A 13,873-nucleotide genomic window follows, 5' to 3' on the forward strand; every position below is an offset into this window, starting at 1 on the left:
TTGAGGGCAGTGTCAGAAACTCCAAACACAGTCTCAAGATGAGAAAGTAAGATGTTATGGTCAACAGTGTCAAAAGCAGCACTGAGATCAAGAAGGATGAGTATAGAAAAAGAACCAGAATCAGAAGCTATTAGAAGATCCTTGGTGACTTTGACCAGGGCAGTTTCTGTGCTGTGAAGTTGACGGAAGCCAGATTGGAGGGGTTCGAAAAGTTGTTTGTCATGAGGTGGTTATGTAACTGAAGTGTGACAGCACGTTCTAGAATTTAAGAGAGAAAGGTTAAGTTGGAGATGGGTCGAAGATTGTCAAGAGTCATGTTAGGCTTTTTTGGCACAGGGGTAATGGCAGCAGTTATGAGGACCATTGGTACAATGCCAGTGCTCATGGATTTATGTATAATATTGAGGACAATGGGACAGAGAGAAGAGAAACAGGACTGAAATAAAGTGGTGGGAATGGGATCTAAAATAGATGTAGTGGGTTTCATGCGTGTAACTGGTTTGTTAAGGGATGCTGAGTCAAGAAATGAGAATCTGTAGAGAAGGGAACCCGAGAAGTTGGATGAGGAGGTAGGAGGTATGGAAATGATATGCGTAGTGGAGAGAATGTGAGAAATCTAAGAATGTGTTGCAAAGTTGCAGTGAGGCAGGTAATGTGGTGGGGCAGTTTGGCTTGAGCAGTCTGTTGATGGTGGAGAAAAGATGTCTGGGGTTGTTTTGTACCTAGTACAAAGTACCTAGTGTGTTGTATGTTTTGTTCTGTGTAGAGTAGTGTTTGCCTTGTCATTATTAATAAACATTTGTTTAAGAAAGTGTGCCTGGATTACTCTCTTTCACCAAAGCTGTGCCAGCGAAACAAGAATTGATGTTCCTCTAATGATACCAGCTGCTTGGGTATGTTCTGGAGAATTCACTTACAAGTTGGGGGTTATGAATAATTATTGTACTTTTTGACTAAACCACTCAGTCAATTCCTAAATTTCACCATTTTTGTAGCCCCCCATTTATAGCAATATAGCGACACAATAGTATACTTCAATTGAGAATGTTTTCTCATTTATGTCTGTGAATTTTGTCAATTTGGAGATATTGAGTCTTTACAGTGTGTATGAAAAATGGACATGATTTTATCATTTAATAAATTGTATTTTTATTCAATAATAAAATTATTTATCCACCCATCAATTAATTTCCTAACTGCTTTTTACAGTTCAGGGTCAAGGGGGACCTGGAGCCTATGCCAGCAAGCAATACAGTAGGTGCAAGTAGGATTGTCGGGGGGGAAACCAGGGCACCCAGAAGAAAACCCACCCAAAATGGGGAGAACATACAAACTCCACACAGACAGCACTCTAGATCTGAAATTAAACCCAGTGTTGCAGTGCTGTGAGGCAGCAATGGTAATGAGTGTGCCACAATGCCAGTGAAAGAGAAAATGATTCCTAAGGATTATACATTCCAAGGTTTATTAACCCTGTGTTTTTTGCCACTGATTTTTTCTTCCATTGTGATGGAGATTCCATGAATGTACACAAGAGAATCTTTCATGGTACAGCATGGTGCACCATTGTAGTCATTGCATCCTTACACAGTCATAATACAGATTTCTGATACAAAACAGTCATAAAAAGCAGCCCACATTAGATAAATAGATACTTTATTGATCCCTTGAGGGAAATTGCAGTGCAGCAGCTTAGCATGTAACAGCACAGTGTAACTAAATGATACAATAATACAACAATATAATACATACAATACAGTCAATACAGTCAGTGTGAAGTGCAGTAAAAAGTAAAAAATTGATTATACAGACTTGCTCACAGTACAGAATATACAAAAACAGACAAGAAAGTACAGTACACAAAAAGTTGTATTGCACATTATAATTATACTGCACAAATCCTTAGCATATATTGCACAGTAAAAAAATGGATGTAAGCAGAGAGTCCAAAAACAGGTCGATGTTGCCCCTCCCCAGACACACAGTTGTACAGTGTTATGGCAGAGGGCAAGAATGACCTTCTGTAGCACTCCCTGTCACACCATGGTTGGATCAGCCTATTGCTGAACATGTGCTTCATTCTCTCAAGCATGTCATAGAGGGGATGTGAGATGTTGTCCATGATGGTCATTAATTTGGACACCATTTTCCTCTCGGCCAGTACCTTCAAGGGGTCCAGGTCAGACCCAATGACAGAACGTGCTCTTTTGATGAGCTTGTTCAGCCTGTTAGCATCCCCTGCTCTAATCCCAGAGCCCCAACTCACCACCGCACAGAAAATAGCACTTGCCACAACCAACTGATAGTACATATGGAGCATCTTACTACACACATTGAAGGACTTGAGCCTCCTCAAGAAGTAAAGTTGGCTCTGACCCTTCATGTAGATGGCCTCAGTGTTCTTAGACCATTCCAGTCTATCGTCGCTGTGCACTCCCAGGTACTTCTATGAGTCCACTATCTCCCCCCAACTCCCATGGATGCAGACCGGAGTAGGTTGGACCCTCTTCCTCCTGAAATCTATCACCAGCTCCTTCGTCTTTGCCACGTTCAATTGCAGGTGGTTCTCCCCATACCACGCCACAAAGCTATTGAGCAGTCCTCTGTACTCCTTCTCCTGCCCACCCTTGATACTTCCCACAATTGCAGAGTCGTGTGAGAACTTCTACAGGTGCCGCGATTTCGAGTTGTATTTAAAGTCCAAAGTATAGAGGGTGAAGAGGACCAGCATTGTCCAGGTTTGAATAGGCCCTTTGTAGCATGTAGATGATTGCATCTTCCACACCAACATTGGGCCTGTAGGTGAACTGTAGGGTGTCCAGTGATAAACTGACCAGGGGTCTCAGGTGGGACAAGACCAGTCTCTCCAGTGTCTTCATGACATGAGAAGTAAGTGCTACTGGTCTGTAATCATTGAGGACGGAGGGGCGCCCTTTCTTTAGACTCTCTCCAAGCACAGTCTCAGGTTGAACAGGCACTGGAGCACTCCGCTAATCTGATCAGCACAAACCCTCAAAACTCTGTGACAGGCGTCATCTGGTCCTGTGGCCTTATGCTGATGAAGCCTCTTCAATTCCCTCTTCACCTGGTCGGCCATGATGGTCAGACTGGCCTGGGGGATGGTGCTCATAGCTCTGTCAGTGCTGCAGGTGTTAATGGGGCAGGTGTTGGAGAGTGGCAGCTGCGGGGGATGAGGGTGTGAGTAGCTGTTGGGGGTTGTAGCTGTAGGCAGATATGGTTGTGGGGGGATGGCAGAGGTGTAGGGCAGTCCCAACTGCAAGTGGCTTAGGGAGCAAGTGGCTGTGGGGGGTGAGCCACAGAAGAGTCTGAATCAAACCTATTAAAGAACTCGTTCAGTTCATTGGCCATCTGCAGGTTCCCCTCTATTACACCCACAGTCTCTTTGAAGCCAGTGATTTCTTAACAGAACCTTCAGAACTTTTTTGAAGTCCTGATTGATCCACATGTTGCTAAAATATTGTAAAAACATAATTCTTCCCCCATAAAAATCAGGCTACGTCCTATGTTATCATTAACTGTAGCTGAAAAGCTGGTCAACACTTTCATCTTCTTTTCAAATTTATAATTGTAACTCACTGGGTTATCCAAATCCACACTAGACAAAATTCAGTACTGTACTGTATGTATACTGTATTTTGTGGACAAAAAAATCCTCATGCTCACATAAAAGGCTCTACATGGCTTGGCACCTCAGTACCTGTCTGACTTACTATTGTCCTTCTCCCCAACTCTCAACCTTTGTTCATCTTTACTGGTCTCGTGTCTGTCCCCCAACCCCATCTACATACTATGGGTGACAGAGCCTTCTTTTGCCATGCCCCAAAGCTCTGCAACATGAGATGTAGCTCTATTGCATTGTTGTTGGAAATTGTTGGTATATTACAATATAGAATAGCTTTGTCCTTCCTTATGTACATTTCAGGATACATTTCCAAGTATTCCAGTTATTGTGAATTTTGGAAAAAGGTTGAAGAAGACTATTATAAGATATTTTAATATTTATATAATAATATATTATATATTAATATATATAATAATACAATTATAAAACAAGATTATAAGATTATGTGTTTAAGTCATTCAAATTCACAGATTCACATAAAAAATATTCCAAATGTATTTTGAGAAATAAAATAAAATTATCTCAAATCTCATAGGAAGACCCTCGTACATTAATGAAATAGTCTACATTGAATTGGTTCAAAACATTTTACAATCAAATTTAAGTCCTGCAATATTATAGAAAAGATTATAAGACAAACGAAACATTATGGACTCCTTGTAACGATCATTTCTTTCTGGGCCCTATGCGGAAAACACGATCCGTAATTGTGAGGATACAATAGGGAAAATAGTCATTCAGGAGAAGGGGGGCCTGTCCGAGGAGTGCAGGTGTCCAGGGGGAGTGAATCCAAGGTGAACAATCCAAGGGTATATCCAAAGGGGGGATCCAATAGGGGAGGCAGAGTCCAAGACCAGGGAATCCATCCAAAGGAACTAAAAACACGAACCGGGTCAGAACAGGGAATCAGGAACAGGAAACTAAAACCATGACGGAGCCAGACACGGCAGGAGCCCGGGCTCTCACGAAACGGGATTCAATGAGAAGCCTCGGGCAAACGCCTGCGTCTGGCTTTAAAGGTGGAACTAAGGAGGGGTTGAGCAAAGGAACAGGTGTAAGCAATGGGGGAAAACCAGGAAGGGTTGGAGCGCCCTTAAGAGGGAGAGTAGCGATCGTGACACTACTGAGTAAATTTTACTTTTTATGACTTTGACTAGCTTTTCTAAAAATGTGGAAGCGTTCTAGAATTAGTTAAATCTGCCTTTCAGTTTTAATGCTTTAGAACAACATACAATTATGAAATTTTCTTGGCTTACAGATGCATGTAAATGAAATAATCTTAATAGTAGGACTTTAAAAGTTCCCTTAATAGTTATCATTACTCTAAATTCAATTTAATGTTTAGCATGACTGATGGAGTATCTGACTGTTTCATTACAGATTAGGCATGCAGGACATATTCCATTTGCAGTCCAGAGAATTAATTTTGACAAATTTTCATTTACTTTCTCAAAAGTCAGGCAAATTATCTTCTCTAGACCTCTAGAATGTCCCACAATACATCATAAATGGAATTCCACTAAACATGTACTAATGTATCATTTCAACAATCCCCCAAAACTACATATATTTTGTATTACATATTAATTATACATAAGAAAAAATAAACCATTTCTTTTAGGTATATACTGTATATGTTTTATTTTACATTACACAACACATGTATAATATCATCTGCTCTTCATAGTAAACTATGCATGTGCCCCCATGAGACAGGCACTACTAAGCAAGTCCTTAGTAAATAAGACGTTTACATTGGCGTTATTAATTTTTCACTTGAGTGTATGGAGGAGTGTCAACTGTCAATGAGAGCAGACTCTTAGGCTGGGCAAACTATTTTTTTCATTTTTAAAAAAGAAATAAAAAATTAGATATAATTATATAAACATTTACTGCAACACATTTACTTTGGTGGGTAGCCGCGTCAGCCTGCAACGTTTCGGCTGTGAATCCTTCTTCAGGTGTGAAGGTCTTTAGCTCACAATGAAACGCTTGGAGTTTGGAATGTAGGGCGCTCTGAGCGAGTTAAACTTTAATGCAGGAAAAATGTATTTCCCAGAAGCTATACTGATTCTTTTGGAAGCCCATTTCCGCCAGGGAGTAAAAAAAACATGCTATGGTATTCTCTCCGATGCAGTGCAGTTAAAAAAATATCTCTGATGCTGTTCCTAAATTAATATTGTTTATGACCATCAGACACTTTATGCTCCTTTTCTTATTTCCAATAGATTGAACAGGGAGAGGCATTTCATTATATACTTTTCACTGATTAAACACAACAGTGGCTCTGGAACAGTTTTCAACCATGTCGTTTTATAAAAAGGGGAGATATGTGAACAAGCAAAACCCAAAACATCCACCAAAGGTAGCCTATTCTACTCTGAAGAGTAGAGGGGGTGTAAAGTGCCTGTGGTCATTTAATTAGTATTAAAAATTGCACTGATTCCCTTGCAAAGATATGGACATAAGAATATTTGTGCGTGGTAAAAACAAATGGCATAAAAACGACAAAGTGAAGGCTGTGAAAACAATCACAATGTACTTTATACAGAAAGGAAGTGTTCTCACAACTCTAGGAGGTTTCGTGAAAATGCTACAGGGGTGCCAAAATTGTTTTTGAACTTCAAGCTACTTTTACCCTGGTTTTGATTGTCAGATTGTGAATCAAAAAAGGCATTTAATTAAACACACGTTTGCGATTCTAATCAAAATGGGGTTAGACCATTAAACATGCAATACACTTCCTCGTGATCATGTTAGAATCTTTGTGTAAGCTTTAAGCTTTTCTTTACTTTTTAATTATACACGTTAAACACTTTAATTTTGTAAACCAAACACACATTTCGTACACTGTGGTGTAAAATGAATTAGCAGGTGACTGAGATAACAATGCATCGCCCACTGAGTGGAATGTTCTCATTTGTTCTCAAGTGTAAAAAAAGGTGATGATTCTTAATAGTTCCGTGTTGCGTTAACTAACTCTTCAGTTTATTCTGCAAAACAGTACATGAATATAATTATATCGTTATTAATTTGTTTAGATACGCGATTCCATATTATATTCCCTGTTAATCAAATTCTAAAAGTATATGTTTATTTAAGCCGATAATCAGCAAATTCACAGAAAAGGTTAAAAGACTATCACTTTTCACAAAGTATATAATCTTAGTATGGTCGGAAGGAGAGTGTAAAAACGTTTCCGAAATAACCACATGTAAGACTTTGATGCTAAAAATGTTTAGGGAGAAAGTGGAATACTGGTGTGTATTTTTTTTAAATACCAATACCAGCCATATATGGTTTACATGGTAAGTTTATGTTCCTAAATTAATATCGTTTAGGAGCATGTGAAAGGCATGATGAATCGGAGATTCTCAAAACTTACTTTGTATGATTGGAAACGAATACGTGATCGGATCAATGAAAAGCTGTGGTGTTACTTTTCTGTCAATGAAAAAATAGTATTTTCGTTTATAAAGACGATTACAAAGAATGTGGACAAGGGTAATACTTTGAGTTTACAGCTTCTCCAAGGTCATTCATTATTAATATTATTAGTAATATCTTCGGTAAAGACTTTAATGCATAAAATATTTCTGCATAATTAAAACATTTATGATAAAGGTAGTTTGTGTACTTTTGCCCAACTGAGCAATCTTGCTTTCATAAAATATACCAACTTTTTATTGAATGGTGTTTAACATGCTGTATTACACAGTTTAAATTTAAAAGTATAAAGAGTTTACAACTTAAATTCTTAACTGAATAAAGATTATCCCTCAGCAGTGATCGGGATTCGAATCCGGCATTTTCTGGTGACAGCTCAAATGCTGTACATGAGAGGTTAAGCTTTATTAGCTCCTCCTGGTGGTTTTACAAGGTGATTCCGGATACTATTAACATAATCTAATTTGCATGCAGTAATTTGCGGTATGATGCGAAAGGACGCGTTATACCACGTTTTGATGCGATGCACCCACCGCATTATACCGCAGCTTACCCTGCTTGTTTTGAATGGCTGCATCTGTACCCCCATATAGCTGAAAATAGTGTTTGAAACAATGTGTGTCAATAACTTAGTTTCTCATGTTCTTGAAAACTGCTCAGACATTCTTGATAATAATGTTTTGTTTTCTTATTTTGTTTACTTCATTAAAACAGGTATTTTAAAAGCCTGAAAATGAATTGCTGATATCTTTATTCTCTTATGTATTAAAAACAAATTCTCACAAGATTTATTAGACCGTATTATATTTCAATATAGGATCATCAAGACATTATATATTTATATATGATAGTGATGAAAAAGTTATATTTTATGTATTTATGGTATTCAAGAGTTCAAGAGTTTGAATGGCAGCTAACCTGTGACTATTGATCATCTTATTACTGTCTATTGAATGTTTTTTGTATTCTCATGAAACAAGCCCTGTCGAAGACAGATAATATATTGTTTTGCCTGAGTAATTTCAACTTGGATAACTCAATTATCAAAGGATCTATTGCTATTTAAGCTGTCTCTCACAATTGCTAGCATACTGCTTGTTAAGTAGACAAAACCTACTGTTTTACTTTTTTTTCTGCATAATGGATTTCCTGTGCTCTGCTTGACAACAAAGTTGCTGAAAATGTTTTAAGACCAACTTGCCTCTAGCTACACGTCCTTTGTCTGCCCTAGAAAACATTTTTGAGTCAAATATACTTTTTAGACTAGACAGAAAATTCTTTGAAATCTTGCTTTATCCAAAATATAATTCCATGATAACAGGAACTCAATCATATTTTTATTTACTATATATAATGTAATGGTTCAAGAAACCTGTTTTTCCTAATTTACAAATTTTATTTTTTCCACAATAATTGCCACTAGTATTTTTCTCACATTTCTTGTGAGAATACAGTGCCTTGCAAACTAATTCTGGCCCTTCATGTGGTCACATTTGGTAAAATAACTAAAATATGCATATACTTTTTTCAACCTTATATTTTATTCAAAACCTGAATAAATTCATAATCTGAACGTTATTATGGACAGCTTGCTGTCTTATTTATTTTAGGATTCCTCACACTAAAAAATATTCTTTTCAGGTTGGTGATGCATTTTAAGAAATAGGGAAATAGGGACATATGCTTGTTGTAATCCTATTATCTTTTGGGCATCCAAGTTGTATGATAGGAGGTTTAAATATGACATAAGTTTTTTCATTAGGATACAAGTTTTTATTTATCTTGTTGGCATCTTTTTGCAACATATTGGTTTCAGATTACCGCAGAAGAATTCTGGGTTTTTAGGCCTCGGGAAAGCATAAACCTATACAAATCACTTATTGTTTAAAACTGTGTAATTGTATTACTTACTTTTACAAATAGTTTTTATCTCAAAATGTACGTAATTAATGTACCTAATTAAAGATTAATGTACCTAAAATTTCACCTAACACTAGGGATAGATTTATTTTCCCTCTATGAAGAAACACTACAAATAATATAGGCTGAGTAATAAAATAATAGCAGATTCCAGACTAAGAACATCAAATAGAAAATATTTTCTCAGTCTTCATAAGATTATTTACATTTGCAAAATTAAAATATTTCATATTGTGGATATATTTTCAACTTAACAAAATAAGAGAGCTATCAGGTACCTAGGTAGAGTTACTAGTGCATACATAAAAAAAAAAATATGTCTAGTAAAAGCTGGGGGGAAAACTGAAAGAGCCAGTTTTGTTCCAAGGAAACTGGTGTGTTGGTTCTTGATTATATTTCTTTAAACAAAAAAAGCAAAATGAGGTCTTCCCTGTGGCTCATTGTCACTGTTCGTTTGTCTCTCTTACTCCCTCAGTATCTGAGCTTTCGCACAGAGCCCTAGAGGCTGGCTCACCCTCAACCCTTTCCTGACTACTGTACACCTGGTAAGAGGTATCACATATTTAAATAGAGAGCAGCTGTCAGGTATCAAGATCACAAAAACCAGCAGCTGCCTCCTAACAGATGGTAATTTGGAAGACTGCCTGATATTTAATAATTTAGAATAATATATGTTTTTAACCGGGTGCTCTGATTTCCTTTCAAAGTCCAAAGACATACTGATATGTTAATTGGCTTCTGGAAAAATGTCTGACACAGACTAGGACCAATTTTCCCAGAAGCCAATTAACCTACAGTAACAATATATCTTTTGACTGTGGGAGGAAACTGGACCACCCAGTAAAAACAGGGAGGACATACAAACTCCACTCAGATAACAGTCAGGTAGTGTAAGAGAGCAATGCTAACCAATGCAGCACTGTGCCAAAACCAATACAGGAAATCCGAATTTCCTAAAAATAAATAGGTCAACTGATGTTCCTATAGAGGCTGGCTAAATGAGCTTCCTAGTAATTGCCAGTCACTGTTGAATGTTTACTTCTTAATTTGGTGATTCACTGTGAAATAACCAGTGTAAACCATTATCTACTCTCTTTGATCACCTGTGTCATATCCTATGTTAACTTGCCTCCTAGTCTGAAGACAGCTAGGTAAATACAGTAAACATAAACTTTGTTACAAGTTTTTTGAATAGGGCGATACAACTAGAACTGCAAACATTGATTAACTTTGCAACTGCCCAATCACCGCATTATACCTACACACTTGTCTTTCCATTGTCTATAAGTGAATTCATTTACTTATCCTTTATTATTGTAACGCAACGGGGGCTCAGGCGGGCGCCCTTGCCGCATCTGTTCGGCCCCATCCCGACTGGAGGGTCGAACCCGGGACTTCCGCGTCTCTCTGCAGCGACCTAGCCCCGTGAGCTAAAGAGAGATCTCTCTTTAGCTCACGGGGCTAGGTCGCTGCAGAGAGACGCGGAAGTCCCGGGTTCGAGCCCCGGATGGTGCAGGGGCCGAACAGATGCGGCAAGGGCGCCCGCCTGAGCCCCCGTTGCGTTACACTATATTATAATTATTGTTACTATCTCCAAATTGTAAATGCTTTTACCAAGAAGATACCCAAATGGCTGATATAATTAGATGCACTTGAGTTCTTTGTTCTCTGCCACAGCTTTGGTGAAAAGAATTCAGGCACAATGGGTTAAACAAGTGTTAATCGACAATGACACTACACACACTAACCTACAATAAGCATAAACAACACATACTGTAAGTTACACTATTTATACATTTACAAACAAGTTATTCAAGAGGCCTTCCTCCCAACCACTCAAAAAAACAGACAGCTACCAAGTATTTAAACTCTCATGTAATGCCTACAGAGGCTGACATAAGAGATAGAGCTGTGTTCTAAACCAAACAGAATAAGTCCAGTGTTCAAACATCTCTCTGTAAACCCAGATGCTACAAAATCAATCTTTCTCCCTATTCTGAAATGCACCCACTAATTAGGAAATGCTGGTTTTAAACTGAAGGGTTCTTACTCAGGACACAGGAAAACTGGAAATTAACATTTCTAACAACAACAGAACAACAGGCTTTCTTAACAAGATTGAAATAATGAACTTCAATCTGGTCTTTCTGGATGATCTGGATAAGGAGCTCTGTCCTTTTGTAGCTTTTCCTCTTCCGCCTGTCTCTTCCTCCTGTACCTTTCTCCCTTCTGTCTCCCTGTTTTATGCTTTTTTCCTGGACTGTTGATGTCACTTAATATTATACCCAGAATTTAATTCTAAGATAACCCAAGGTAAACTTTATGATTGCTTGAATCACTGAATCTCAGACCCCTACATCTCAGCAAACATCCCCTTGTTTTGATGTTCTTGAGAACTGGAAATGTTGATATAAGCCAGAAGATAAAGACAAATGCTTAAAGACAATATTCATAACAATGTAAATTCATATAATCTGAATGAATAATAATACTATCAATATTATTTTTTTGGAGATTGGTTCTTTTCATATATGTCAAAAATAAAACTTTCTTTTTCTTAAAATAAATGTATGGTAGAATGTCTCTGTGATTGTGGATCCTAAAATGGGATAGAGAACTAGACAAAGAGGATGGTAGTACAAATTGGGATATTATCTGGAATAATTTTTCAAAACTTTATCACACCACCTAATCTTTATTTAAACTTGCACATAATGTAGACTGTATGAAACATACCAGCAGTTCCAGGTAAAAGAGTGCACTCGATCTTCTGTCACAGATGCACTCAGGGTGTGACTGGCACCTTCTTACATGTGTTAAGATTTTTCAGTGATAAAAGTGCTTTTGGATCTATGCGACACAATGTTCTCTCAGATGTAATTTGTCTGACTGTGATGATAAGCAGCAGACTGCTCTAGCTCAATAATTCTGAGGCTACTGTCAACCTTCAATCACAAAGACGTTTACTGGTGGGATTAACTGCAGCCAAGAAATCTATTTTGTGAGGCAGTGTGGTGACAGAGATACCACTGACTTATACTTGAGTGCATATATTTGTAAATGTTGTATTTATTGAGAAAAGTTCAGGTAAACTTTTATTGTGCTGGTAATAAAAAAGTTTGCTTTGACAGGTGCCTTATTTTAATTTTCCAAATCTATTCCCCCTTTCCCTTAAATTAATATTATATGAATTGCTGTATGTATTTGCTGTATTTAATAAGAAAAAAATAAGCATATAAAAATACCAATATAGTATCACTTCTGTGACACAGTGGAATGTGAGTTGTGAGACTAATTTTAGATTTGGCTTAATTTTATCTACTGGAAATTTGCAATCCTTAATAGAATAACAAATATTGTAATTAAAAATAGTTCAGGTATGTAGCTGCATCAGCATGTGTAGGCTTCAAAGGAACAAGTAATTGGTTTATTCCATGCTGAAAAGAGAAGAAACAAAACACAATGTTTCAGCTGTGGAGCCTTCTTCGGGTGCCACACTTATTTACTACTTACTATTACTTGTAATTAAAAATTACCATTATCTTTTGTGAATACATTATTGAGGTATTCTCATTTGTTATATGTTAATGTGTATATACAATATGCTATATAACTACAATGCTATGTAATATATCCTAGGGACATTTTTTTAGAAAAATGTCTACTAGCTGCAAAAGTTTAGAAAATAATGGTGCATGTTGTAGGCTAAATGCCATTTAGTCTCAATTTTTTTAGCTCTTGTATGCTCTGTATATAACATGTGGAATATGTCCTTGAAATCTGCATTTGTTTCTGGAATGCAAAGCTCCCACATGCTATATAACAAGCTAGTTAATGGAATATAAAGTAAGAGAAATGGAATGTAAGAGACCCACAATTATCACACAACACAGATTAACAAAACACTAATACTGTTAAATGATAGCTTTGAGGACATTTAGCTGATTTAAAAGCTTTTTAAATTGTTTTTCTTAGTTCATTGGATTCTTTTCAGTGTGCCATACTGAACCTTTGATCTATGATTTACACCACTCGGTATAAAAACATTCCTGTACTCTCAATAATGTTGAAAATACTTCACTGCACAAGAGACTTGAAATCTTATACTACAGTGTATAATTTAATGAATAGGACCACATTAGGCTTAGCTTTAGAATATCATGGTAGTAAAGTAACAATGCAGTATAACCTGCTCGCAGTATAACCTGCTCTGCAGTGTCCAATCAAAGTAAGTGGAGAGAATCAAAATGTCTCATACAACTTTCCTGATGTCCACACTTTACAAAAAGTCTCATGCAACTTTCCTTTTTGTAAAGGTGTCCACACTTTACAAATAAATGTGAAAAAATTAAATTTAGAATACTCACACAATGTCTAATCTTAACATACGAAGGTTGGTACCATTCTAAGCAACCACCGACTCTTTTTAAAAAGTCTCATTTTGCCATGGACAGTGTATCCCTGAGCAACCTTTCCATTCTAGGTGGTTCCCACTCCATGTTTGTTTCTCATTTATTATCAAAACATTTTAAAAAACATATGAAATATAATACTTTCACTACACAATTGATATTCACCACATATAGGTTTCATTTCACACCTCTCTACACCTATTCTGACTTCACACCTCTTGACTGGCCTCTCTTTCTGTCCCCTGCTCCCGCCTCTCGCTCCTCCTCTCTCCCAGCCTTTGTTCTCCAGCTACATTTGCTTACTGCCTTGTCTTTCTCACACCTGAAGAAGGCTCCACGGCCAAAACGTTGTGTTTTCTTTCTTCTTTTTTTCAGCATGGAATAAACCTATTACTTGTTCCTATCTCCCACAGGTTGATTCCTATTATCAAGCATGTCCATATACAGATTG

Source organism: Lepisosteus oculatus, chromosome 12, assembly GCF_040954835.1.
Source record: "Lepisosteus oculatus isolate fLepOcu1 chromosome 12, fLepOcu1.hap2, whole genome shotgun sequence".
In the NCBI taxonomy this organism is placed as follows: domain Eukaryota; kingdom Metazoa; phylum Chordata; class Actinopteri; order Semionotiformes; family Lepisosteidae; genus Lepisosteus; species Lepisosteus oculatus.